Source organism: Pseudorca crassidens, chromosome 17 (assembly GCF_039906515.1).
Source record: "Pseudorca crassidens isolate mPseCra1 chromosome 17, mPseCra1.hap1, whole genome shotgun sequence".
NCBI lineage: Eukaryota > Metazoa > Chordata > Mammalia > Artiodactyla > Delphinidae > Pseudorca > Pseudorca crassidens.
In genome coordinates this window covers 6747396-6775267 of record NC_090312.1, presented here as the reverse complement: position 1 = coordinate 6775267, position 27872 = coordinate 6747396, and the positions used below count along the sequence as shown (strand labels likewise).

The 27872-nt window shown below is 38.9% G+C and overlaps 1 long non-coding RNA gene across 3 annotated transcripts in view; it reads left to right on the top strand.

Moving 5' to 3' along the window:
* LOC137210743 (uncharacterized) overlaps positions 1 to 27872 on the top strand; it is a 133582-nt gene that overhangs the window by 59130 nt on the left and 46580 nt on the right. For 2 of the 3 annotated variants that reach the window (XR_010936690.1, XR_010936691.1), the window contains one exon: positions 5866 to 8202. The exons of the other annotated variant lie outside the window; for it this stretch is intronic. This is a non-coding gene — a long non-coding RNA (uncharacterized lncRNA). Of the gene's footprint in view, positions 1 to 5865; positions 8203 to 27872 lie in introns of those variants that run through there. 3 annotated transcript variants of the gene reach the window in all.

The window sequence follows — 27872 nt, the reverse complement described above, 5'->3', positions numbered from 1 at the left end:
AAAAGCTATGAGAACAACAAACAGACAAAAGTGAAAGTGAGGGGGATGTTTCTTAAGAGATTACATAAAGGATGTCACAAGTTTGATGCCCAATCCTTCTGTCTCAAATTCACTACCCATTATTATTATACATTTAAACCTAACGCTGTTATGAGCAGAGGTCTTATCACATAGGTAACTAAAATAAGCTGTATTTGTTTGAGTTCAAGACTGTCTACTGTAAATTTAGAGATGATATAGTGGAAATCCTGATGGTGCTATGTAAAGATAAAGGCAAAATAACATGGAATCAGTTAGCGACAGATTATATAATCTGAAGTCCATCCTGGGAGCATATTACAGCAGCATGTGATGAATGACGTGTGCATGATCCTATGTCATTATGCAAGTGGTATGCTTTGCTCAGGAACTTCTTTTTTTATTTAGTTATAATTAACATACAATATTATTTCAGTTTCAGGTATATGACATAGTGATTTGATATTTTTGCATATTATGAAATGAACTCCACAATAAACCCAGTTACCATCCATTACCATACAAAGTTGTTACAGTATTATTGACTACGTTCCGTATGTGTACATTACACCCCCATGACTTATTTATTTTATAGCTGCACTTCCCCCAGCTCATGCCCACTCCAGCCCCAGCCAGCCTGCCAGAACCACCAGAACAGTTGGTACAGAAGATGCTCCTCCAAGACCACAAGACACAAGGTCACTCCTCCAAGACCAGGAGGGGTAGCCGTTTCATCTAATTCATAGAAACAAAAACTGAAAGTCAAAAAACAAGAGGATACAGGGCTTCCCTGGTGGCGAGGTGGTTGAGAGTCCACCTGCCGATGCAGGGGACACGGGTTCGTGCCCCGGTCCAGGAAGATCCCACATGCCGTGGAGCGGCTGGGCCCACGAGCCATGGCCGCTGAGCCTGTGCGTCTGGAGCCTGTGCTCCGCAACGGGAGAGACCACAACAGTGAGAGGCCCGCGTACCGCAAAAAAAAAAAAGAGGATATAGAGAAATATGTTCCAAATAAAAGAACAAAATAAAATCCCAGAAAATAAATCTAATGAAATGGAGATAAGTAATTTGCCTGATAAAGAGGTCAGGAAAATGGTCAAAAGGATGCTCACCAAACTCAGGAGAAGCCTGGAGGATTACAGTGAGAACTTCAACGAAGACGTAGAAAATATAAGAAAGAGCCAATCAGAGTGGAAGAATACAATAAATGAAATTATACACACACACACACACACACATTAGGGGGAATCAATAGCAGATTAGATGATACAGAAGAACTAATAAGTGATCTGAAAGATAGAAGAGTGGAAATCACCCAATCTGAACAGCAAAAGGTAGAATTTTTAAAAATGAGGAGAGCTTAAAGGACTTCTGGGACAACATCAAGAATACTAACTTTCACATTACAGGGGTCCCAGAAGAAGAGAGAAAGAAAGCGATAGAAAACTTATTTGAAAAAATAATGGCTGAAAATCCCCCTAACCTGGGGAAGGAAACAGACATCTAGATCCAGGAAGCACAGAGAATCCCAAAGAAGATGAACCCTGAAGAGATCCACACCAAGATGTATTAATACCTACAACCTAGAATACTCTATCTAGTAAGGTTATCATTCATAATTGAAGGAGTAATAAAGATTTCCCAGGAAAGCAAAAACTAAAGGAATTCATCACAACTAAACCAGCCTTACAAGAAGTGTTAAATGATCTTTTTTAGGCAGAAAAGTCCACAACTGGAAATAATAAATTATATAAAAGGAACTTCATTTAAGAAAAAGGCAGGGGATTATTTGACTTTTATAATGACTGTCACCAAACTGCTAGAAATGTTTAAAATGTCACTTTGTGGGTTATATTCTGCTTCTCTTGAAAAAAAGTATATAGCTTATTTCCAATTAGCACCAGATAGAAGGTATTTTTAAAAATATACTTGAAAGATTGACTGAAGTTTTATCTGATGCTAACATTCAAGTTTAAGAACTGCTCATATTGGAAGAGTGGGAGGCTTGTTTGTCATTTATGATGCTTCCTCTCATGTAGGGACTATCCATTAGTATAACAGTTCTGTGTTCTTTCCATCACTCACTGACTGCTTCCTGGGTAGAATGTTGAGGAAATGAAGTGAGTTATATGATTCACAATTTGGGGAGAGGGCACATGTGGTTTTATTCTTTTTGTTTCCCTTCCTTGTGAGCTTTTGCCTATTCATAGAAATCATGTACTCTCAATTTGTCTCAGCCTTGTTGTAAACTAATTGGTAAAGATCCCAAACGCGCTATGAAAGTTTCATCCATTTAATCTTTTATATTCACTCAAATCAGTTCAGAACTCAGACAGGGAAAATATATTATTTATTAAGATCTAGTTCTTTGCTGGGTGCCAATCATGTGGGATTTTGATCTGAAGGGTCAGTGTTGCTTATGGAAAATTTTCCATTTGAAAATATCCCAAAATGTGGAGATGAACCAGAATAATTCCAGAAATGAAAAAGAGTGTTGCAAAAATTAAGGAATAACTGACAAAAATAAGTCATGGAGGTTGACGTTTTTCCAAATATATGTAAAAAAATGGAATTTATTGATGCCTTTGATGAGAATGAGTTAGAATAGTGGTGGAGGGAAAAATGGTGTGACAACAGGACAGAATGAGAGATGAGTGGGAGGAGAAAATTTATGTGAGAAATTTTGCTTCAAAGAAGAGCAGAAAAATATGGCAGAAGTGTCTAGGGATATGGACTCAATGTACTATTATTTTTTAGATGGGAAACACTATGGTATATTTGTATATTGATGAGAAATAATTGAGTGGAGAGAAAAATTGATGATGTAGGGAGAGAAACAATCATTAGGATTAGTGAAAGAAACTAGTGCTAACAGATGACATATTGCATGATTCCACTCAGGTGTAATGTCAAGAACAGACATATTTATAGAGACGTAAAGTAAATTAGTGGCTGGCTAGGTTTGGGTAGTGAATGTGGTAAATGTGAAATGATTTCTAACAGATTCATGGCTTCTTTTGGTGATGAAGAATCTGTCCTAAAATTAAATTTTGGTAGTGGTTGCACAGCTCTGTGAATATATTAAAAACCAGTGAACTGTACACTTACATGGGTGAAGTGTATGGTTCATGAACTATATCTCAATAAAGTTATTTTAAAAAGGAATGGATGGTGAACAAACAAAATGTTAAACATTTGAATACAACTACTCATGCACTGACAATTCAAAGTAATGACAATAAAGCTCAATATGGAGTGTTGTAAAAATCAAGAAAGAAATTTGATCTGAGGCAAGGTTAATATTGGCTTTGTAAGGAGGTGAATTGGATTTAGTCTTAAAATACATACATTTTCTAGGAGAATAGTAAAGATATTGCTTAAATTTAGACTCTTAAGATAAAGGTACAGGTTAAATTTTTAGAGTCATCAACAAAATGATACAAATATATTATGTTATACACATTCAAAATTAGTAATTAAAATTTTAATGAGAAAAAAATCAGTATAAAAGAATCCAACAAGAAAGGAAAATTTAAAGCACTATCATAATAAAAATCAAATAGAAAACAATAAGATGTTAGAAATAAATTCAAATATATCAGTAAGCAATTAATATGAATGGTCTGATTGTCTAGTTAAAAGAGATTAGAAAGAGTTAAACTCTTGGCAGATTGGATGAAAAAAATTTCAGCTATATATTGCTGTAAGAGATATATCTAAAACAAAAGAATAGAAACAGGTTGAAAGTAAATGGATTGAAAATATACACCAGGTTAGAACTGTGTTCATATGCAACTAACAGAAATCTCATGTGACAGTGGCTTATATAAAATAAAACTTTATCTCAATCTCACATAAATTAATGCATCGCTGGGTGGTTGGAGTTTTTATGGTGGCTTAAAATTCCTCCGGGACAAAAAAATAACTTCCTTATTCCCTTTTGCAACCTCTTAGGTGAGAGACCTTGTTATCCAGGCATGAGATGGAGTCCAAACACCCACAGTAGAAGCATAGAAGAAGAAGGAGGGTAGAAAGGGGGTAACACCACACAACCGCTTTGTTTAACAGGCAGTTCTCAGAAGCTACCTTTCTGCTTAAACGGCTTATGTTCCCTTATGTCTGGTGAGGAATACAGTCTTCATTGATGATTCAATTACTTTGGGGAAAGGATGATGAGGGACAGTCATCTGTTCTTGCCAAACCAAGGAAGAGGTATAATAAAAAGCATCCTGCTAATCCAGATTACTATTATACAAAGTAGACTTAAAGTGATAAAGCATTGATAGAGGTAAAGATAGTCAAGTTTGAATAATAACATCTTTATATATTAAATTCGACACAAGTAGACTACAGTTAACTGAGCTTTATTTACTCACATGTGTCAACTTACTCAACAATGAACTCAAATGATGAAATGATGACATTTTACATTTTCAGCTCCCCCCTCCACCCCGCCATCTCTGTCTCTCTCTCTCACCCTCTCTTCTTTGTGTAGGTCCTTAGTCCCTCATTCTGAAAACATTTGGAGACGAAATAAGCATCACAACAGTGAGAGGCCCGTTTACCGCAAAAAAAAGAAAAAAAAATTTATTTACAAATATTTTATTTTTATTTTTTGCGGTACGCAGGCCTCTCACTGCCGCGGCCTCTCCCGCCGCGGAGCACAGGCCCCGGACGCACAGGCCCAGCGGCCACGGCCCACGGGCCCAGCCACTCCGCGGCATGAGGGACCCTCCCGGACCGGGGCACGAACCCGTGTGCCCCGCACCGGCAGGCGGACTCCCAACCACTGCACCACCAGGGAAGCCCCAAATACTTTATTTATAAAATTAAATGAATTAAATAAATAGGTAAAGGATTTAAAACATATATAGCACAGTAAAAGATACTCATTATCATTACAGAAATGCAAGTTAAAACCACAATGATACCTCCACTACACAGACACTAACGAGGATACAATTAAAAAGCCTGATAATATCTCTTTCTTTCTTTCCACCCCTTTGATAATATCAAGTGTTGTCAAGGATGGGGGGGGACAGTTAGGGGGAGGGAACTCTAACTAACTCTAACTCTAACTCTAACTCTAACTCTAACTCTATTTTATTTGAACTCTAACAATGGCTCTAATTTTATAATCCCAACCTTGCCTTGGGTCTCCTGGCTCAGTTTCCCACCTTTCCTTTGAGCTCTGTCCACCTGTACTCTGGCCATGATGGTGGCCCCGCCCCCGGCCCCGCCTGGTGCCAATGTACAGATGTATAAAGTATAAACGCTGTGCGGTGAGGCGCCTTTCCTCCCTCCTCATTATCTCTATCATCTTGGAATAGGTGAACAGCCTAAAGTCCTTAGAAAGCCTATTGTAGTTTAAAAAAACAAACAAACGAACTTCCTAGGAGGAGATGAGAGTAGATAATCTAATGGGTCTTTTTCTTTTTTTACCGCACATCTCTGTGATGGAAGCAAATGTAATTTTTATGTAGTTATTAGAAGGAACGTTGAAACGGGGATCATCTTGTAGCATTATATTCCCAGGCACTCGTTCCAACTTCTCTCTGCAATCGCTGTTCACCACTCTGGTGTAATTGCATAGGTCATTTGAGGAAATGCATAATTATACCTAAGGTAATGTTCCCTCATGCATTATTAAGTTATGAATTTTTCTAAGTAGATAGAGGGAGGGAACTAGGTGACTGGAAGAGAAGTCACAGAATATTGGATGGGAAGGGGCCTGGGGACCAGTCTCATCTCCTGTGCAGCACTGCACTCCTGCCTGGAACATCCTCACTAAAGGCTCTGACCACATGGCATCAACATTTATGTTTGTCTGACGGTCTCTCTCTTTAGGTGGAGGGCCTCTGGAAGGTGATGACTGGTCTAATTCCTCTGGATTTCCTCAATACCCAGCACGTCGTCTGGCACAGTGTAGAAACTCAGTGTTTCCTGCCGAGTGAATGTTGAGGACATTTCCAAGAAAGAAAATGTGAGATGGATTTTCTTTGACAGATTATGCTCCATTCAAAGACATCTGGGCCAGTGAAAGACAGCTTCAGAGTCTGCTTGCACCTGAGTTTTCACAAAGGAGTGATGAATGTAGAATGGAATCAAGTTAGACATAGAGACAGAGCTGGTTCAAATAACTTGGATGTTTGCCAGCTTGTTACTTAACCCTCATCAGTATCAGAATGTTCAAACGTAAAACATGGATCACAGCACCTACTGATTAGGTTGTGTCGGGTTCAAATGAAATAATGCATCTGCGAGATGCAATGCTGGGTTCAGATAGGCGCTCAATAATAATATAACTGATGATACTTACCACCTGTCTTCTAGGCATGGCACAAGATTATTTACATTCTATGAAGCTTTTTCTTCAACCAATGGCCATGCATTAATCAGTTTTGACATGCCAAGCAGTATGAGAGGTTCAAGGGTACAACAGTGACCAAGGCACCGTCAAGTGGGGAAGTCAGACAAATAAACTTATCTCAGCATCATCCACTGCAGTTAGCCTCCGCCACATTTATAAAACAAGTAGTTTTTTTTTTTTTTTTTTTTTTTTGTGGCTGTGCTGCGCAGTTTGCGGGATCTTTGTTCCCTGACCAGGGATTGAAGCCGCACCCTCGGCAGTGAAAGCCCGAAGTCCTAATCACTGGACCACTAGGGAATGCCCTAAGACAAGTGGTCTTTGATTCACTTCTCCCTTTAATAGTTTAACTCCTTAAAGGAGGGAATATACTTGCAAATTAACCAGATATAGGTTGAGTTATAATATTCAAATCACCTACATTAGAGCTTGGCCCATAATCAGTGCTCAGTAACGTTAGCTATATTATTGTATAGGGAAATGCATACAGACTTCAGTTTTCTTATTTGTAAAATTAAATTTGTAAAAAATAATCATTAATTACAAATATGAAACAAAATAAAGCTGGAAAATGAGAAGGAGGGTGGCAGGGGCTCTAATTCTCTATCGACAGCCAGAAAAGACGTCTCAGAGAAGGTGACTTTTGGGAAAAGAACTGAATTAATAAAAAGAGAAAGAAAGAAAAAATTTAAGTAGGAAGAGCATTGTAGACAGAGGAGAGAGTACTCAAGCAGACACGGAGCATAAGAATAGCTGGTGAGCTCAAGGGACATCACACAAATGATAGCAAACTGTCTGACATACAAGAGGTGTACTCAATAAGTACTCAAAATGTGAAGTTTTCACCTTATATAAATTACTTTCATGTAGATTACTTTATTGATCTTCATACCTGTTCCAAGATGGTGTTGCAGAAAAGAGACTGAAAAGGGGTTTGTTCCAGGTTTCACAGCTACTCTGTGATGGAAGAAGGCTTGGACCCACAATTCCTAACTCACCTAGTCATTCTTTATGTGGTAACTGAACTCCCCACTTTCCTCCTCTGTTCACATTTTCCAACCAAAATCTCTGAATCAGGGTCCTCCTTCCTGTCTTTAAATACTGAAACTGTCAGAAGACAATCTACCTATAAACAAGATGTTAACTTACATCTCCTAGAGCTGTAAGCCCTATCTTCCACCCATGCATCATATTCCCCTTTGAACAGACATGCTCAGCGCAAATTTTATCAAAGAAAAGAGACTTGATTACAAGGTGTTTAAGTTTTTAACGGGGCAAGGATTTCCTTCCATTTCTTTATATCGCATCCTACTGTGGCTACTTTCTCCTTCTCCACTACGTCAAAGCCCTCTGTGGAGCAATAGTGTCTGCAAGGTTACGGCATAATCGCAAATTATGGAGGTGGCCGTTGGACTCACATTTCCTACCTATGGGTGTTCACGCTGGTTTATTCTTGGCAAAATGGGGCTCATAAACAGGCCTCTGAAATAGCTCTGACAGAGAAAAACGCTTGTCATGTTTTGGTCCAGATGCTCTCAGGGATCAAAGGCTCCCTGGATATGAGCAGTCCCCTTGGAAGCCGTGCAGTTGGCTTTGCTGGACTTGATTCTTCCCTGAGTGTCAAGGACAATATTATCCGAGCATCCTTCTGGACGCACAGAGAGAGTCATCTTTGCATTCTATATCCTCCTATGTCAAATGAGTGAAAAAAGGAACAGAAATAGCTAAGTTTGAATCCAAACACAATCTCTTCCTAACTATATACTTTTGAGCAAGTTATTTACTCTTAGGTTCTGTTTCTACAACTGAAAGTAGACATAAAGTATCTATTTTTCCCCTCCTTCCCTCCCTCCCTCCCCCCCCCCTCTCTCTCTCTCTGTCTCTTTCTTTCTTTCTTTCCACCCTGTTTTAATTTTAAAACAACTCTTTTGGTGCATCTGCTCAGCAAGTAATGAAAAGCTCTCCTCTTCCCTCAAGAAGTAAGAAACAGGTCTTGGGATTTTTGAAGACTGAGCCCTCCCTGCCCTGGAGGAGACCAATGATTTTGAGAACATTGTTGCTGGTGATTTTAATACCATCTTTTAAAAAGGATGGCATTTTGAACTAATTATAGATTCAAATTGCAAAAATAGCACAGAGAGGTTCTATGTACCTCTCACCTCAATTCCCTCAATGGTGGCATTTTATGTGTCTGACAATATCACAACCAGGAAACTGGCCTTGGCATGATAAAATAAAATACCTACTTTTAGGGATTCTGTGTAACGCCCATGTTCTAGCATTTTGGCGCCCATGTTCTAGCATTCACTTTTACTTTCTGTGGAACTCCCATCTGAGGGAGTTATACACAGAAATACAGGATCTCTTAGTGTCTGAACAAATACCTATTACAGCAAACGAGAGGATCTTGGGTAAAAACTGGATTGTAGAACATGGTTGAGGCTTGAGGTTTAAGTGATACCCTGTCTTCCCTTCCTTCTCTTTGACGCCCATGCAGTTTCACTTCCGAAGACAATACAACATACACAGAAGTGTTAGACACATGGCTGGGTCTGCCCTGAGGAAGTACGCACTGTCTCAAGTTGCTGACCACTTAAATGTCCAGAGCATGCATACAGAAGCATCCTTTAGGTAGCCATTCACTGTCAGAGCAGAAAAGGGAAGAGAGAGAGGGATGGTGACATTTAAAGGCAATAAACCTGTTTCTGGAAAAGTATGTAGCCTAATATATTAATAAGTATTCTGACTTTCAACTTCTCCTCCATTGGGACAGAGAGTTCCAGCTGAGGGAAGATGTGTAGAGAGAAGGGCAGAGGGAGAATGGAGGAGAAGAGAGGGGTTTCTTCATCACAAACCTCATGGAATATCAAAGAGTATTTTATGAATCAATGCACTGAAGACACTCAGCACAGCATTGGGAGCATAGTAGTTGTTCAGTAAAAAATAATGTTGTTCTCCTGACTTATATCCTCTTTAAGAAGCTGATCCCAAAATAGTCAAAGGATCCCAATGTTGGAAGGTAACTCAGAAAGTAGCTAGTCCCATCCAGTGAAGACTTTCCTTGTCTGGAATCCTCTTCAGGTTGTCTGACATTCTCTTCTAGACTGACTCATGCTCCTGAAGTGGAACTCTGGGGTAGAAGATAGAGTGGGCTGGTTCATTTAGCACCCATCCACGGTCTCCTAACAAATCTTTCTGTGCTGGAGAGGCTGACAAGATAAGAACTACATTTCTGAGACACCCTTGCAGCTAGGGTTTCATGTAGCTCCTAGATTCTGCAAAGCAAGTGCACTTTCTGAAACCTGGAGGCTGACATGAGTCACCTGATCTCCTACTCTGAGACAACTGTGGTGATGTTTCTAGCATCCAGTTACTGAGTCCCAGTTGCCCGTGATGGGCAGTGATGGCAGTGGTGTTTCTGCTAGACAAGACTTGTCATGTGCCGAGCTGCTGTATTTATGGCTGTGTCGCATCATTCCCAGGAAATCTGATCCCCCCCCGAGATTCTGTGAGTGCTGAAATATACTAAATATTTCTTCTCTTGCTTAAGATAGCTAGATTGATTTTATTTTTTAAACAAGGATCCTGATTAATATACCCTTCAAAGGCTCTATATTATCTCAACAATAAAATGTGATATATTCATGTGACAGCCAAGTGTCTACCCCCTGGGACATCTCCTGTCTCATCTCTCACCCCCACCCACCCCCTGACCTTTCATTTCACATTCTGCCTCAGAGTTTCATGAATATCCCCATTCCATTTTAAGGGAGGTTTGGTTTAGATAAATTTGGCTTTTATTGAGCTCTGCACCCTCAGACTTTATGTCTCTTAATTCTCTGTGTGTCTGTGTGTAAGAAATCATTACTGGACACATTATTTCCAGTCATTTATCTAATAAGCTTTAGGTTTACAGAACAGTACGGAGTTTACAATTAGATTGAATAAGAATGGGGAAAAGAAAAGAAAGACATACATTAGAAATATATAATTTGATATAAGTTCTCTTTGAAACATATCTGCAAATCAGTCATCAGGAAAATTTTTTTCTTAGGAGGAAATGCTGGAGTTCGAACCTGAGTTTTGGCCAAGAGTCGGTCATTTTAAAAGAAAGAAAGAAAACAACCTCTGCAGAAAGATTTCTAAGCAGAGGGAACAACAAAGGCAAAGACTGAGGCAGAACAAAGGTTGCCGTCTGTGAAGAATCAAAGGAAGGTCCTTGTATCTAGAAGATAGGGCAGGAGGATGGTGTGCATGGTAAGAGCTACGTTCAGGGAGAAAGGGAGGGACTGGGGAGGTAGAGAATGCGTGAGCAGTAAGAATTTAAATCCTGACGTCCTGAATTAGAATAAACAATATAAATCCCCTCTCACGTGACCATGCTCCAAAATTTTGAAGGTCCCCATCACCTTGGACTTGGGGCCACTCTCAAAGAGAAGCATGGTAGAAGGTGGTTGAATGACTGCCTGGGTGGGCCAGTGAAACTTGAAGGATGTGGGAGGCCAGAGTGTTTATCCTTGGAGGAGTGACAGTACCGGGAATGAGGCTTGCTGGTTGTTCATCCTCCTAGGAAAAATCTGTTGAGTTTGTGACCAAAACCATTTTATAGGGTCTGGAATGGATTCACCTCCTTTCTCTGAAACACACTGGGAAAATCTACTCTAATAATTCCTCCTCTTTCTCTTCTTCTTTTTCTTTCTCCTTTGTGTTACTAGCTACCTCTGTATTTGTTTCATTGGTATTATACCTAATCACAACTTTGTAAGGAATGCATAAGTATCCCCATTTTACAGTTATGGAAACTGAATCTTAAAGAAGCTAAGTAGCATGCGAATGAATGCAGTTAGTAAGTGTTAGAGTCGGTATGTGAACTCACTACCCTTCTGGTTTCAAAGTCTGAGGTTTTCCTTCTGTACATCATCATGGCACACTTTCTTTTACATGAGGGACTCTGCATATGCAACTCTTTCTGGTTTGTTATCTTTGATTTCTCTACGCATTCCTATTTCTTACCCATCTGTCAAAACTCAGCTTAGATATCACCGCTCCTAAAAGCCTTTCCTGAAGTCCCCTTAAACCCTAGGTTTTTTAGGTGCCCCTCTATGTGGTACCTCATAGTCTCCCCTCTATGTGTGGTGTCAATCTGTCAAAGCATGTATCACATTTAATTAAATTTGTCAATTTACTTACTAGACTGTGAGTTCTTTCAAGGCAATGATTGTGTCCTTAATCTCTGCACCCAAAGCTCAAAACTTTTCGAGCTTTTTCAGTTCATTTCTCTTGAGCAAAGATATTCTCTAGAAACTGGAGAGGGGGCAGGAGCCACAAGGTATACACAGAAATGACTCAGCTGTGGCTTTCTAAGGGTATCAATCATCCTCCGCTACCACGGTGCTGCAGAGCAAATGGTCTCAAAATGATGGATTAAAACAGCAATTCTTTATTGTTTATGAATCTGAGTGTTGGCTGACCTAGGCTGAGCTCCAAATTGCAGGATTAGTCTAACTCCACTCTGTGTGTCTCTCATTGTTTGGGGAACAGTGACTCCTGGGCCATGTTCTTCTCCTAGTAATTGCAGATGCTCAAGAGAGAAATCACATTTCAAGTCTTTGATCACACTGTGCTTGGTAACATCCGATTGGCCAAAGCAAGTCACGTGACCAGAGCCGATGTCAGTGGAAGCAGGAAATGGATACTGTGCCTACTGACAATGCAAGGAAGATGGGAGGAAATATTTACTTTATAATGTTCCGAAGTAAAAAACTAAAAAATAGAAATGCATTGATGTACCATTTATTAAGATTAGGATCTAGACTATAACACATTGGGATCTTCTTTGGTGAGGATTGTTCTCTGTTTGATGTGTTGGGGAAAAACTTTCACCTGGAACACAGTAACACACGGTGGAAAATAACTATGATTCACTTTTATTGGGCACCTGCTAGGTTGCAGAACCTGCATAGGAATTGCATAAATATATGGGCTTTGTCCTCAAGACTCCCAGCCTGGAAGGGAGGATTGACACGTAAGCCAACCATTTCTATGCTGTGTAAAGTCTTCCTATTAAGAAAACACTCAGGATTCCAAGGAACAGAAATTCTGACAATGCATCCAGGGAGATGTGCTGAACAAGGCAAAGTCAAAAGGGAATAAATTTAACTTCTCATCCTTTTGAATTTCTTTAAAGAACTTTCCAGAGAGTGTTTGTCTCTGCACCCCCAGCTCTTATCTGACTACCTGGCACAGAATGTGCACTCAGAGAGCGGTTATTATAGGATTGGTGGGTGAAGCAATACTTTCAGGATGGCTGTGAACTCTCAACATAGCCCTCATTCTTCTCCTTTTACAGACGAGGAAACTAAAACCAGATGGCTGATGTAACTTTGTAAGGATCACACAAATATTTAATGATGAAGCTGTACGTAGAACCTGAGGCTTGTGGCTCCCAGTCCAGTGATTTTGTGCTAAAAATTGCATGAAAATTACCTGACTCTAGTTTTCAGTGGAATAAAAAATAAATTATACAGCTGGGAGCTGTCTAGCAGTGACTGCAACACATATACACTTTTTGTAAATGTTTGTGGAATTGAACTAGAAATTGGAACGATTCAGAAAGATTCTCTGGTTTATCTAACTTCTCAGTTTTCTCTGAGAGGGAAAGTGAGTGCAAGAGCTGGGAAATGACCTTTGCCAAGGTCACGTGGCTCATCAGCCACAGGCTACAGCAAGAACCCTGAGCCCTCTGCCTCTTGATCCAACACTCCCTTTCCTTATGTTTGCCACTGGGATGTGAATGAGGTCCTGGAGGCTGCATCTGTGGGTAAAGAGGCATGACATTGTTTAAAGCCATTCCATTGTAAGCTCCGTCTGAGGCAGCTGAGTAGGAAAAGATAGTAATTCGAGTTGTCAGGGCCCTTAGAAACCTGCTCTGGGGTGTTGTATTCATAATGGAAAGAATTGTAATGCTTGAATGTGGTTATTCTTGGGCCCATTCTAAAACCAAGAGTGTATGTTCTCAGCAGGCTTAATGCAGACAATTACCGTTAAACACACCCCCCCAGATAAGCTAAATTTCCAGGACCTAGTAAATATTTCCATGTTCACAGTCAGTGTGCTCAAACTGGGCGCTGTGTAAGGCAGAGGGCATAAGGCAGAAGGCAGAGGGGAGAGAGAAAGCAACTGCAGACTCTGTTCCTTTACCATCATCTCTGGTCCTTGTCTTCCTGGGTCACTTGTAACTTTGGGTGGCACAGAAAACACTCCCCAAATTCTCTAATGGTGTATAGCCAGCCTGAGCCACTCACTCTGTGATTTCTTTCTCTGTAAACTTATTTTAGTCCCAAATGACCTTCCAAAGGGAAAGACACTTCATCAACAGGAGGCTGTAATGAGCCTCATTTGCCACTGCAGCTATGTGGGAGGGAAGACAGCAAATCACAAACAGGAGGAAGCCTTATCTTCTCTCTAGCTGCACACAGTGAGCTAGCTAGCTTACGCCCTTTTCTGCATCTTCCACTCTTTCCTTAATTCATGAGTGCTTTTCCTTTCTAGAGAGAGAAGAGAGAAAAACAGATACTATAACAACATTGAATTCATCCCAACTTTTCAGCAGAGTATAAACCTAAAGGCTTACAAAATGAGTGTATCTGCAAAGAGCCAGGTTATTCAGCTGACCTTTTCACCCTCAGATGAGAAACTGAGTTCTAGAAGGAATAAGTAGCTTGGACATAGTCATCCTATAAGCTTAGTGCAAAGCAGTGTTTAGGTCTCAGTGTTTCTGCATCTATGGGCTCTTTGCCCCCACGCTTAGCTGATGTCAAATTTCCCTAGATTATTCCAGTGACGTTAATCAATATATGGGTTGATACACATTGAAGTTCTCTTACAGAAATGCTTTCAGAGTAATTTCATAAGACACACATGAAACCCTTCCCATTGTATCCATAGTGCTTATTTCACCCCAAAGACACTTGACCACCCAAGTTATTCATTAACTGTGCTTCTGAGAAACTTGTCTTTTTGCTCCTCCGATATCAAATGCATCTTCAAGATAAAGAGATTTGAGGCCATGGAAGGATGTTTGAATCCATGTTCTGAAGACTCAGGGGAGCCCCCCAGTCATGATAAGGAAGTGGCTTCCTTTGGAATTATCTCCAGTTCTGCTGGGGCCAGCTTTCCCTTTAGCATTAGCAAGTCCTGGGTATGAAGCTCAGTGCTGTGAATTTATTTTAACTTTTTATTTTATATTGGAGTAGAGTTGATTTACACTGTTAGTTTCAGGTGGAAAGTGATTCAGTTATACATGTACATGTATCTATTCTTTTTCAAATTCTTTTCCCATTTACGTTGTTACATAATATTGAGCAGAGTTCCCTGTGCTTGTGGATTCTGGGCAAAGTACTATTCTGCCTCTCAATTCTCTGGTCTGAACCATGGAGGTCATGATAGCCCCTCAAAGAGTTGATATGATGGTTATTACGCTATCTGCCCATCTTCCCCATTCGTTAATCATTAAAGGCGGTGGGTGTACAAATTCATTTTTATTATGCCACTGACTGGCACTGCCTTACAAAGGGTAGGCATTTGTATTAGTTTACAGTTTGGGGCTATAATGAGTAGAAACTGCCTTCTGCTGGTTTAAGCAACTTGAGGCACTTATTATAAATGTTAGGGCTCATTCGTGCAACCTAGGGGTGGTACATAGCTGAGCTTCAGGAACCTGGGAACATCAGACAGCCCAAGAAGACAGCTATGAAAGGAACTCTTTCCCATGAGCCCCTACTCATTTGGAGGCCTTAGCATTGCTTCTGCTCCTTTGTGACTTTCCCCTCTGCTGTGATAGGACCATGTAAGTCTCTCTTGTTCCTCTAGCCTGATGATCTCTGTATATATTCCTATGGCCTCCACAGAGATCAAGTTTCTTGTCGAGTTTCTACTTCCCACCTTTAGGGGGACTGAGTACAAACCAGGCTGGATAGACCCTAGGACAGTGACAGGCAGTAGAGTTTCAGGGGTGTTATGAGGTTAGTGCATGCTCTGTGGTCTAGATTAGGTGGGACTATTTCTCGTTTTCTTTTTCTCTTTGGTATTGCTTTTATACGCACACGAGAGATCAAGACACTTGGGGCTGCTGAACCGACTTTGGCTTTCTCATTTGTGCACACTCTCTGCCATTGCCTTGGTGTATCCTTTAAAGCCTGCCGCTGGGTCCAGGTCTACTGCCTCAGGCAGACCAGGACTGGAGCAGATGGCTCTCCATTTTCATCTCATGCACCAAGATAAGCTCTCTGGCTGCATCGCACCTGCAAGGCCGTCAGGAGCAGCAGATGGTGTTCAGTTTTGCCTTTCTTCACATCAGAATAGTGAGACCTGAGTTTCTAGCTTAATCATTATGGAAAAATGCCCTAACTTGCCTTATGAAAAACTTTTGTTCAGCAAAATGTAGGCCTTCCTGGTATAGACAAAACAAGGTCACCAAATGGTTTAGTTGAGTTTACTGATTTCTACCTGGGGCTTGAAACATAAGCACTGCATAATAAGTAAAGCTTAATTTATCATGCTCTGCGTATATTTCCTTTCCAGTAATGGAAGTGGTGGAGCCAGAAAAAAACAGGTTATTTCTAAATTCCTGGCCAGAATACCAATAGGGTACCATTTTAATCACATCCCATCTCATTATCCACATCACCCTCCATCAGAACAAATATCACAGTAACATTTTACTAGTCTTCCATTGAATTTTGAACTCTCTATTGCCTAGTGCATTTTCTGGAAAAACATGTGTTCAAGAAATGTTGAATATAATTGTGAATAAGTGAATAAATGAATAAAATTACCTAATTACCAGGATTTTTTTTTTTTTTTTTGGAACATGCCAATATGGCTTACTGGAAAAATTTTAACTCAGTGATCCAATGTTCAGGAATGTGAAGCATGTAATCATGCTTGTATTTGACATTTGTTTTGAATATCACATTCATATATTAGAAATTAAAAACTGGGGAAAGAACACAGAATGATGGAAATAAATGAGGAAGCATTTAAAATTTATTAAGAGCTAATGATCGATGCTTCATTTTTATTAAAATATTCTATCTATCTATCTATCATCGCTCTACCTACCTATTTCTCTATCTATCCATCCAGCTAGCTAATTGGAGAACTTCATTTAGATTAAAACATGTAGACACACAAAGGGCCCAACATCTTGCATGACATCCAGCCATGGCAAAACTCAGAACTCAAGGATGTGGGTCTTTATATCTCTCTGATGACTACTTCTTATGTGTTTTCAAGCCCCCAACATTGACAGTATATCACATTAGCTCATAATAAACATGTTTTGAGCTCCTTTCTCATAGTCCAAGGGAAGTGAATGGCCTCCCTTTAATCTCTGCAGCCTTCTAAGATGACATCTTCGTATTTGCCTCTGAACAACACAATAACTGAAATGAAAAATACACTAGAAGGAATCAATAGCAGAATAACTGAGGCAGAAGAACGGATAAGTGACCTGGAAGATGGAATGGTGGAATTCACTGCCATGGAACAGAATAAAGAAAAAAGAATGAAAAGAAATGAAGACAGCCTAAGAGACCCCTGGGACAACATTAAATGCAACAACATTCACATTATAGGGGTCCCAGAAGGAGAAGAGAGAGAGAAAGGACCCGAGAAAATATTTCAAGAGATTATAGTCGAAAACTTCCCTAACATGGGAAAGGAAATAGCTACCCAAGTCCAGGAAGTGCAGAGAGTCCCATACAGGATACACCCAAGGAGAAACACGCTGAGACACATAGTAGTCAAATTGGAAAAAATTAAAGACAAAGAAAAATTATTGAAAGCAGCAAGGGAAAAATGACAAATAACATACAAGGGAACTCCCATAAGGTTAACAGCAGAAACTCTACAAGCCAGAAGGGAGTGGCATGATATACTTAAAGTGATGAAAGGGAAGAACCTACAGCCAAGACTACTCTACCCAGCAAGGATCTCATTCAGATTTGTTAGAGAAATCAAAAGTTTTACAGGCAAGCAAAAGCTAAGAGAATTCAGCACCACAAACCCAGCTCTACAACAAATGCTAAAGGAACTTCTCCAAGTGGGAGACACAAGAGAAGAAAAGGACCTACAAAAACAAATCCAAAACAATTAATAAAATAGTAATAGGAACATACATATCGATAATTACCTTAAACATGAATGAATTAAATGCTCCAACTAAAAGACACAGGCTTGCTGAATGGATACAAAAACAAGACCCGTATATATGCTGTCTACAAGAGACCCACTTCAGACCTAGGGACACATACAGGCTGAAAGTGAGGGGATGGAAAAAGATATTCCATGCAAATGGAAATCAAAAGAAAGCTGGAGTAGCCATACCCATATCAGACAAAATAGACTTTAAAATAAAAATGTTACAAGACACAAGGAAGGACACTACATAATGATCAAGGGAGCAATCCAAGAAGAAGATATAACAATTATAAATATATATGCACCCAACATAGGAGCACCTCAATACATAAGGCAACTTGCTAACAGCTCTAAAAGAGGAAATCGACAGTAACACAATAATACTGGGGGACTTTAACACCTCAGTTACACCAATGGACAGATCATCCAAATAGAAAATTAATAAGGAAACACAAGCTTTAAATGATGCAATAGACCAGATATATTTAATTGATATTTATAGGACATTCCATCCAAAAACAGCAGATTACACTTTCTTCTCAAGTACACAGGGAACATTCTCCAGGATAGATCACATCCTGGGTCACAAATCAAGCCTCAGTAAATTTAACAAAATTGAAATCATATCAAGCATCTTTTCTGACCACAATGCTATGAGATTAGAAATCAATTACAGGGAAAGAAACGTAAAAACCACAAACACATGGAGGCTAAACAATACGTTACTAAATAATCAAGAGATCACTGAAGAAATCAAAGAGGAAATCAAAAAATACCTAGAGACAAATGATAATGAAAACACGATGATCCAAAACCTATGGGATGCAGCAAAAGCAGTTCTAAGAGGGAAGTTTATAGACGTAGAGTTGACTATAAACATAGAGTTGTCTATATAAGCCTACCTCAAGAACCAAGAAAAGTCTCAAATAAACAATCTAACCTTACACCTAAAGGAACTAGAGAAAGAAGAACAAACAAAACCCAAAGTTAGCAGAAGGAAAGAAATCATAACGATCAGAGCAGAAATAAATGAAATAGAAACAAAGAAAACAATAGCAAAGATCAATAAAACGAAAAGCACCAATGTAAAAAGAAGGAAAAAAATGGATGCATTAGATTTCATCAAAATTTAAACTTGTGTGTTGCAAATGATGCTATCAAGAAAGTGAAAATATGACCTGCAGAATTGGTGAATATATTTGTAAATCTTATACATGATAAGAGACTTGCATGCAGAATTTTTAAATAATTCTTACAACTCAATACTAAAGATATAAATAACACAATTAAAAATGGGCAAAGCGTCTGAGTAGACATTTCTCCAAAAAAAGAAATATCAGGCCAGGAAGCACATAAAATATGCTTGACATCATTAATCACCGGGGGAATGCAAATAAAAAATTACAATGGGATACCACTTCACACCCACTACGATAGCTATAATCAAAAGAATAGATAATAGCAAGTGTTGGAGAGAATGAACAGAAATTTGAACTTTCATATGTTACTGATGAAAATGTAAAACGGAGCAGCCACTTTGAGAAACAGTTTAGCAGTACCTCAACATATTAAACATGATTTTATCATATGACCCAGCAATTCTACTCCTAGGTATATGCTCAAGTGATTAAAAGCATATGTCCACACTATTACATGTACACACATTTTCATAGCATCATTATTCACAGTAGTCAATAACAGAAACAATACAAATGTCCATCAACTGATGAATGGGTGAATAAATGTGGTATATGCCTACAATAATATATTAATGAGCAATAAAAAGAAATAAAGTTCTGATGCATGCTACAACACGGATGAACCTTTAAAACATGTTGTTATATTAAAGAAGTAAGTTACGAAAGGCCACATGTTGTATGATACATTTATATGAAATATCCAGAATAGGAAATTCTATAGAAACAGAAAAGAGATTAGCGATTTCCTAGGGCAGAATGAGGGGGTGATGTAAAAATTGAAGATTGACTGTTAATGCACCCAGAGTTTCTTTTAGGGTTAGTGAAAGGTTCTGAAATTATATTGCTATGATGGCTACAAAACTCTGAGTATTCTGTAAACCATTTTAAATAGGTGGAAAGTTTGGTATAGGAATTACATCTCAATAAAACTTAAGGACAAAAAGGTAGAGAAAGGAAAGAATGAACATGTATGGTATTCAAAGGATCTGAGAAGTTCATTGCTTCAAGGATGTAGCAGATGTTTCTACTGTTTATGATTATCTGGTTCTATTCGGCTGGAGACCAAGGGATATCATAGTTTCCTGCTCCCGGGCCATGAGCAGGGCCATGTGACTAGTTCTGGTCAATTAGTTGTGAGAATGAAGGTTACATATTACTTCCAGATCAATCATTAAATTTCAGTGTGAGATCCTTCAGCAGACTCTTCCCCTGCTACATCATCCAAGGAGACTATGTCCCAAAGGGGGCAGCTACAGGCTGATGAAAGTTTTTAGAGCCTGGTTCACTGGATATGAAGAGTAACTCAGACCCACAACAAAATTTGCATGAAATTTTCAAGAAATACACTTTCACGTGTGTGTGCTGAATCACTGAAATATGAGAATCGTTTGTTATTGTAGCATAATTTATAATATCTGACTAATACAAGGGCAAATACTAAGGGGAAGCCTGTAGATAAATAATTATTTACTTGGTTTGCAACCCCAGAGCCCTAGCATGGAGCATGTACAAATCTGCCTAACATTTTGGCTAGTGGAAAAGTGGCTATTAAAATCTCTCCCTCCTGGAATCTGTTGGGTCTTCTGAGGACGAGTGTAGCCTGATTTTAGTTGGCTGAGGGTGCATTTTATACAATTTGATTGAGACTAAGAGGAACGGTTTCACATATATATCTCTTGATTCCAAAGGGCTAAAGTTTATCACATATCTAATAAGTCTCCATTTTCTATTTCCACAGTTTTTTAAAAAAAAATCTTTCCTTTAATCAATGGACAAAGGTTTGTGACAGATGGGGATTAATTTGTATCAAAGATCTATATTTGCTGAATGTGAATCTGAGACAAAAAACAGAATCTTTCTAAGATTCATCCCCTTGTTCTGTATAATAAAGATAATAATGGCCATTTCATAGTATTTGTGGGGAAGTCAAATAAAGTTCATGGTAGACACTCAACAAAAGGCATATGGTAAAAATAACGATGATGATGATGACGATGGTGATGGTGCTAATGACGATAGTTTTAGTATGAGAGAAATAGGGCAAAAACAAACAAACGCTTGGCAATGGAATAAGTACAGACATTAAAACCATACAGAACCAGACTCAAATCTTAAGACCTCAATTCTAGCTAGGTGACTTCGAGTGATTGTTTAAGTGGTCTAATCCTCTGTGTTTTTATCTCTGAAATGGGGAATTTTTTTATTTTATACAATTTTTAAAGATTACTTTCCATTTACGGTTATTACAAAAGACTGGCTACATTCCACGTGTTGTACAGTACATCCTTGAGCCTATCTTACACCCTATAGTTTGTGCCTCCCACTCTCCCACCCCCATACTGCCCCTCCCCTTTCCTTCCCCCGACTGGTAACCACTAGTTTGTTCTCTATATCTGTGAGTCTGCTTCTTTTATGTTGTATTCACTAGTTTGTTGTATTTTTTAGATTCCACATACAAATGATATCATAGAGCATTTATCTTTTTCTGTCTGACTTATGAAATGGGGAATGTTGATAATAACATCTACCTCATGAACTTGTTTTGAGAATTAGGAAGAACATATAAAAATACCATTCTCTGGATAGGTAGGTAGGTAGATAGATAATAGTTAGATGATAGATACAAATAGATTGGTATACATACATATGTATAACCTGCACATAATGTATATACATATAATTTGTAATCATATACATATAATTGTTCACAGTACTTTTACTCATAAGTGTGCTTTGTTTAGGGAAATGGTCATCAGAGGACAAGTTCTTTTTTGTAAGGAGTATGTGCATTTGGAGTTTTTGTTTATCATTTTTCTCATCCCACGTTCCTGATATTACTGGTGAGAGAGGAGAGAATGCCTTGCTGTGCATCAGGTGCTTCATTCAAATGTCATGGCCACTATACCAGGTTCCATTTAATAAATTACTGTTAAGGGTACACTGAATAGCATCATAGTACCTTCAAATCCATTAAGAGGCAATTTACTAATTCTACAGGAGGATGGATCAGGGATAACATTGGCATTACCTGTGTCCCTGGAGTTCAGGACTTCTCCCAACATTCATTTCATCCAATTAATCCAGATAGCTATTATCCCCATTTATACAAATGTATAAACTCACCATAAGATCAGTGAGAATGTGTCAGGTCCCACTAGGAGGCTATGTTGCTACCTGATATAGAATCCAAGTGGCCTTAACTTCTGTCTCTGTTCTTACTATCAGACACCTTAGGCTGTTCAGCCACGTTCTTTGTAAAAGTCCAAGACAAATTTGAACGAACACAAAACAAACTGATGCTTGGAATTACACTGTTAGTTACTCTAAATACATTAAGCCTTAACGTGGGGGACCAGGATAGAAAAGGAAAAATGTAATCCTAGAAATGGTACCCATGTAAATAACACTCTGAAATTTACAAATCATTTACACGTAACTCTCTCCTCATTTATCCTTCAAAAGAATTTATAGTTTAATCAAGTCTTCTGTTTTTACAAATGAGAAATCTGAAGACTGAGCTTGGTGATGTCTGTTAAGGTGACACTCCTAGGAATTTTAGGAAAGTCAATATCTTGAGGCAAGTATTAGATAATCTAGTTTAGTTTTCAGATGTTCCAACTGCCCGTATTAATCATATCCAAAACTCACCTTGACTAATTCCTCATCAGCCTCTTTTCTTTCCAATGGCATTTCCTTTCACTTTCTTCTCATTCACTACTCTCTGGACAGATTAGTTTTATTGCTGTTTCTACAGAGAACCAAAGTTACACCTCAAGGAATTTATACTTTTCTTAAAAATTGAGGTAATATTGGTTTATAGCATTATACAAATTTCATGTGTACAATATTATATTTGACATCTGAATATAGTACAGGTTGCTCACCAGCCAAAAGTGAGTTTTCATCCATCACCATACAGTGATCCTGTTTTCCTGTTTTCCCTCCCCACAGCCTCTTCCCCCCCGGTTGTCACTACTCTGTATCTACTTGTTTGTGTTTGTCTGATTTGGTTTGTTCATTTATTTTACTTTTTCAAAAATACAGGTTCCACATATGAGTGAAATCATATTGTATTGGTCTTTCTTAATCTGGCTTATTTCACTTAGCATAACACCCTCAAGGTACATCCCTGTTTTCACAAATGGCAAGATTTCATCTTTTTTAATAGATGAATGGTATTGCATTCTATCTATTTATATCTATATCTATATATATATATACACACACACACATATATATATATACATATATATATGTATGTCTGTGTGTGTGTGTATATATATATGCCTCTGCCTACTTTTTAATCAGGTTGTTTGTTTTTCTGTTGTTGAGTTGTATGAAATATTTATTTATATTTTGGATATTAACTCCTTACTGGATACATGATTTACAAATATCTTCTCCCATTCTCTAAATTGTCTTTTCATTTTTTTGATGATTTCCTTTGCTGTGCAGAAGCTTTTTAGTTTAATGTAGTCCCATTTCCATTTGTTTACCTTTGCTTTTAGTTCTCTTGCCTGAGGAGACATATCCAGAAAGCCATTGCTAAGAACAATGTCAAAGAGCATACTGCCTGTTTTCTTATAGGAGTTTTATGGTTTCAAGTCTTACATTCAAGTTTTAAATCCATTTTGAGTTGATTTTTGTATATGGTGTGAGATAGTGATCTAATTTTATTTTATTTTTTTATATGTGGCTGCTAGTTTTACCAACACCTTTTATTGAAGAGACTATCCTTCCTCCATTGTATGTTCTTTGTTCTTTTGTTGTCAATTAATTGTCCATATATCTGTGGGTTCATTTCTGAGCTCTCAATTCTGTTCCATTCATCTGTGTGTCTGTTTTTCTGCCAATACCATGCTCTTTTCATTATTATAGCTTTGTAATATACTTTGAAATTGGGAAGTGTGATACTTCCAGCTTTGTTCATTTGACAAGATTCAACCTCATTCATGTAAACATTTTCCATAAAATTATTATAGAAGGAATGTATCTCAACATAATAAAAGCCATATATGACAAACCCAGAGCTAACATCATACTCAATGCTGAGAAACTGAAAGATATTCCTCTAAGGTCAGGAACAAGATGAGGATACCCACTCTGGCCACTCTGATTCAACACAGTATTGAAAGTACTAGTCAGAGCAGTTAGGCAAGAAAAAGAAATAAAAGGCATATAATTTGGAAAGGAAAATGTAAAACTCTCACTATATGCAGAAAACAAGATTTTATATACAGAGAACTCTAAAAGCTCCACCAAATAACTATTAGTAATAATAAACAAATACAGTAAAATTACAGGGTAGAAAATCAATATACAAAAGTGTACTTTGTTTCTCTACACTAACAATGAACCAGCAGAAAGAAAAATTAAGAGAACAACCCCATTTATAATCACAACAAAAAGAATACCTAGGAAAAATTTTAATCAAAGAGGTAAAAGACCTGTAAATATAAGACACTGTTGAAAGAAACTGAAGAAGACACAAAGAAATGGAAAGATATTCCATGCTCATGGAATGGAAGAATTAACATTGTTAAAATGTCCATATTACCTAAAGCAATCTACAGGTTCAATGCAATCCCTATCAAAATCCTGTGACATTTTTCACAGAAATAGAACAAAAAAATCCTAAAATGTATATAGAACAACAAAAGATCCTGAATAGCCAAAGCAATCCTGAGAAAAAAGAACCAAAGGAATTTACATTTTATCTTTCCTCTTCCTGAAAAATTCTTCCTCTAGATCTTCCTCTAGTAGTAGATGGCTACTTCTTACCATTCTCAGAGTTCAGATTACACATTACCTTTTTGGACCAGACTTCCTTGCCTACCTTACCTAAAGCTGTTCCTCTAGAAACCTGTGCATATTACAACATTCCTCTCTCTTTTTGATTCTGGTCTTTATAACAGACTTTTCTATCCTGTTTATTCATTCATCCTCTGCCTCTCTCTGCTAGAATTTCATTCCAAGAGAGCAGGCACATTGCCTACTTTATTCACCATTATGTTCTCAGTATGTAAAACAGTACCTGATACATAATAGATGACAAATAGTTACTGAGTGAATGAAAGGGTATGTTGACTTTTAGGGGTGAAAAGCCAAGAATAGTTGTCTTTGTAAAATATAGGAGAATTAATAAACTTATGTTTAGCCTCAGGGGTCAGAAACAGGCTTGATGGATGCGGTTCTAGAGAGGTAATAGAGTTTAACTCTCCCAAAAGAAAGAACTTTATAAAGTATTGTATATCCGTATCAAAGAAATAGGCTGTCCTATACAGTGGTTAGTTAATGATGGATGAAATGTTAAAGGAGAGGAGAGACAAGCATCCTCAGATGCAGGGTTGCCCGTATCAGGCAGTGGTTATACTAAGGTGGTCTCTGTTCTACTTTCTCACTTCTGGAGCCTGTAACTCTAAAGGGGCATTTTGTATAGAGAATGTTGTTTTATGGGACAAAGGCAAGTAAGTAGGCAAACATGCTAATTGTACTTTATTATTTTTCACTAAAATCACGCAGATCATAAGATTGCATATGGGAATTGCATATGATCTTCTTTTCAAACGCCTTATGCTGAAAGGGAAATTTTTAACAGCATATTAGATTTTACTTTACAGTAAATATGCAATTACCCTCAATTAATCAGTGGTTTCAGTTGCAAGTAACCAAAAATCTGAATAAAAATGGCTTAAACAATAAGGGCTTATAATATCCATATAAGTGGAAGTCTGGGGATAGTCAGTTCCTGGCACTGATATAACAACTGTGTCACTGAACCTTCACGTTTGTATTTCTGTCCATTCCTGTATTTTCTAGATGGCTAGCTCTGCCTCTCAAGTGGTTTCACAAAGAATAAGTTGCTAACATGTTCTGAGCATTAGAGTCTCACATGTAAAATATTAAAAATAATAATGGTACCTCTTTTACTGCATTGTTACTAGAAATAAAAAAAATAATGTATGACCAGGGCTTTGCACTGGTCTTTGCCTTCAAGGGCTCTACCATTTCACAAACTTTTATGATCACTCCACTCCTCTTACATTTAACTACTCTCTCAGCACACCTATCTCATCTTTTTTTTTTTTTTTTTGGCGGTACGCGGGCCTCTCACTGCTGTGGCCTCTCCCGTTGCGGTGCACAGGCTCCAGACGCGCAGGCTCAGCGGCCATGGCTCACGGGCCCAGCCGCTCTGTGGCATGTGGGATCTTCCCGGACCAGGGCATGAACCCGCGTCCCCTGCATCAGCAGGCGGACTCCCAACCACTGCGCCACCAGGGAAGCCCCTGTCTCATCTTTTGTTTATACACAGCTCTTTGCTTTATGGTGTAGGTCTAGTCATTCTCCTGCAGAAGTTTCTTCTGAAAAACCCACAGTATTCATCCTTCCATGTCCTGCCCCTCCCCCTCCAACATGCCCAAACTTTACTTATAGCTCTGAATATCCTCAGTCTTGGGAAATGATTAGTTATTTAAAACATCCAGCTTCAATGTCAGTTCAGTTCAAGTCACTAAGTGTTTATGGTGTAACCACTACCTGTGAGGCACAGGGAAACTTCTGTGAAGCCCCCTTCCAATGCCTGTGAGTATTTGAGTTCTAGGAATATGTCGTAGGTTGGGCTTTCTAGAAGCAGATGATAACCTGAAGTTGTGTGGGGCAAATGTTAATCAGGGATCATTGCCATGAAAGGAAGGGGGGAAAGGCAGAACTGTACAGAGAAAAAAGTCAAATTGTGATGCAGCCAGACAGAGCTTCAGCCAGTCTAAACTGAGTAACGCTAGTCAGAATCATCCCGCGCTGAACCAAAACGGCAGGCACTTTTTATGCCTCCCTCATCCAGTCACTAAAGTGGGTTGCTCAAAGGACATGATCTCAGCCAGACAGCTCTGAAGGTGTTGACAGCTGGAGGCTGTCTCCTGATCACACTCCCTGCAGCTGGGCTATTTCTCATAAAGTATTGCCCCCAAGCTGGCACAGGATATTTCTATGCTCTTTCAGGCTGGCATCTTCTGGGTGGGAGAGTATGTGGTATGACCAGTATAATTCCATTGCATTGTTCCTACTTTCATACCTCCTTTGCTGTAAAGTGAGCCCCACTAGCAACATTATGTGGGACTCCATGCTGGTGGATCAAAAGTCCTCAGATAGTGAGTGTTGACTGAGGCCCTCTGGGAGGTAAGGAAAAATCTTGAAAGTACCTGAAATAGAGGTATACTCTAACGTGGACAAACTATTGGCCCCTCCAGGAGAGAAGTTAATGTAGTTAATTTTCTACCAAGTGGTTGGATCTCCTAATGGAACTGTGCCATATAAGGACTGAAATTTTGCCTCTGTTCCTCGCATGTTGGACAATCAATAGTGAGAGCAGCTAGATCAGCCCTGGTAAGTGGGAGCTCATGGTGTTAAGACCACGGGTAGCCTTCATCTATTCAAATGTGGTCCTGTGGCCAGTGTGACAAAACGGAGTGGCTGATGCCAGCGGCTGAGTAACATCAGCTACTGGATGCATTGTGTTTCCTCACCTATTTAGCATCTTTTCGGTGGTGGATGCTCTCCTGTGAGCAGTAATATATAACAAAACATCACACTTCATGTTTACTCCATCCACGGGTATCTCTGTAGTCCGTCTTGTTCCTGATCCTTCTTCAATCTTTTATGACCAGATTCACACTGCCAGTGAGTGTGTGTCTGTGTGTATACACATACATATACATACTATATTTAATCTCAACCCGAGTGTCTTTCCACTCACAGTATATGATGATGTGCACTACTCAGAACTTTGCTTATTGGGAGGATTGTTCCTCATCACTGACTTTCAGTGAAATCTTTGCAGGAGGCTACAGTGAATTTTCCACTCACTTTAGCTTGCACTGCCATTCTATACCAGCAAATCCATAAACTATGCTTGGGATTTTCCCTTCTCCTCCTTTATTGGGTTAAGCAGACTCAACCGTGCACAGTGGTGAAATGACGGAGCAGTGCTCTTTTCAGGAGACATGGATGTCATGGGTGTGGAGGCTAACTTTTCATGCTGTTCGCTTATGCTCTGTGTCCCACTCAGGCTCAATCCTGGATGTAAAACT